The sequence below is a fragment of the Sinocyclocheilus rhinocerous genome, unplaced genomic scaffold (genome assembly GCF_001515625.1).
Source record: "Sinocyclocheilus rhinocerous isolate Xijiao unplaced genomic scaffold, SAMN03320098_v1.1 scaffold11227, whole genome shotgun sequence".
Lineage (NCBI taxonomy): Eukaryota > Metazoa > Chordata > Actinopteri > Cypriniformes > Cyprinidae > Sinocyclocheilus > Sinocyclocheilus rhinocerous.
The window spans coordinates 1603-4077 of NW_015656503.1; positions in this window are offsets into that span (position 1 = coordinate 1603).

Below are 2475 nucleotides of genomic sequence, written 5' to 3' on the forward strand. Positions count from 1 at the left end.
TGGCACTCTGCTGCAAGATATCAGAGAATAGCCAGATTGAAGTGGCTGTAAATAACTCGCGCAAAGGAGCTGCTGCTGCTGGGGGAGGGGCTTTTTTAGGGGGGCTACTCGGAGGTCCACCCGGTATATTTATTGGTACGTACACTTATGTTTTATTTCTTTTCACTTACAAATTTTGACCCACTTCTCCTCTTAACCACAGAGTGGTGTTATAATATCATCTATAAAAAATTGTATGGCTTGTTTTCTGAAGCCAAGCCAGTATATTAACTTTTTTGTAATAACATCTAAGCAAACACTAAAAGGAAGAACCTTTAACGTCCATGGAACCTTTCCATTGCACAAAAGGGTCTTTATAGGCTAGTGGAAAAAGGTTGTTGAGGTTTTTAAAATGTACTTCACACTATGGAAATATTGTAGTTCTTTTAAGAACTCTTCACTGAAAGTGAATGAAAGTGAAAAAAATAAATAAATAAAACCATCATTTTTAAAGTGTTTATTAAATGTTAATACATTTCGATTGAACTATGTAGAAAATATGGGAAATTCATCAGTAAAGCCAATGTTTAGGCAACTTGATATGATCAACTTTAAATTTCAAGTGAAGAAAACAACTTATTTTATCAATTAATAATTGTGGACGGTATATTTAGTGAACCGACTGCATCTTTAGCAGTTTGTTTCTTTGTCCTACTTGATCTCCTATTATCATATGCAGGTGGTGTTTTGGGAAGTGCTGTGGGATGGCTGATGACTAGAGGCAAATTCCGTCCTCTTCATCAGATGATAATGGAGATGTCTCCTCAACAGAGGGAGAAACTGTACTCTCAGTTGATGGAAGAACTGGGAATTCTGGCATGTGATAACCTGTCTGAACTCATTTTGTCAGGGATGAGTAATCCCTCTCTAAAAATGCAAGTACTTGTTATTTTAAAGTCTTTTGCCAGAAAACAGCTCAGAGCCAAAGTGAAGTATGGAAAAAAATAAAAATTTCACCTGGGGCCTGTTTCATAAAACAAGTTTACCAAATAAGCCAGGTTTATTTAATTTAGTCTGACTTATTGTCAATTGATTTGGTCCAAAATAAGTCAGACTAACTGAAATAAGCCTGGCTTACTGTATTTGGTAAACTTGTTTTATGAAACAGCTTTTTAATGAAATTTTTCTATATTATAAACATTAGTAGCAGCCCTTCAGCAAAGGAGGAGTTTTCACGGGTGCCTTCGATTTATTTACTCTGCAATAAACTTAATTGCTGAAGTATTCGTTGTCTCAGTTTTTTTTTTTTTGCAAATTCTCTCCATTGTGTCACAACACCATGTTCACCCAGTAATTGACTTCATAGCACAATAACAACAGCATCACAGCATCATGGCACCATAAAACAACAAATAAAACAGAAAACAGAGTTGTGAGATGGCGCCGATGATGATGGCTGCCTCCGTGGCGCGCTCCGCAGTTGTTTTTATGTTTTTCAAACATGAACGAAAGAAAAATAAACTCAACCAACATTCACAAAAACAAACATTCACTGCATTAACAAAACATATTTAATATGATTAAAATTAATCAACAATATCATACCGAAAAAATACATGAAAAACAAACAAACAAACCTCCCTTTGCTTGCCAAAGGGATACTAAAGTTGAAAGCTCGAATCATTCTCCTGAGCTGTACACAGTAAATTCAGCAGTGTAATATTTGCAGTGTTAAAAGTTATTAATTCCCAAAGAGTTGAATTAACAATCTACAGTGTTAAACAGTACTCGTGTTCAGTGTTGTTATATGGTGTAATTTCACTTTTACACTAAAAGTGCGGAATAAAAAACCCGCCGAATTGTCTGGACTCCGCCCTTCAATGACTGCTGCCTCAGGAAGCGACGGCGCCATTTTTTCTTCAAGCGACCGAGACGGTAAGTTGGATTGATTTCTCTTTATAAAAGTACACGGGAAAAACATTTTTTTGTTGATAATTTTACTCAAAATATGATTGGTGGTGAACACATTTAGAAATTACTAACTGCACGTGTTTTTGTCAGGTTTAGTGTTAAGTTCGTGTTCCTGAGGTGCAGTACCGTTAAGTTACCGAAGAGTGTGAAAGTTTCTCATGCCGGTCCGATTTCCTGAAAAAAGGTGATTACGTGTAAAATTACTTTTTGGAATGTGCTTACAATTTATGTTATATATGCTTTTAGCGTCTTTCATTTTGGTTCGCTGACAGATCCTCTAGCCTCCATTCCCGCCGAGGCCTGGTTTTGCTACGAGTCTGGCACTGAAGTCTGAAGCAACCACATTTGGGCGGTTTTCTACTCAAATTAGAGAATTCATCAAATGGTAAATTCATATTTGTTTTTGAAAGCACTGAGTGTGGCATTTCGCTGTTTCCATGCTTTGAAACGGTAATAGTGGGACTGTTAAACATTACGCGCTAACAATTTCGTTTTTGTTACGCATAACACCGTGTTGAAGTGTCT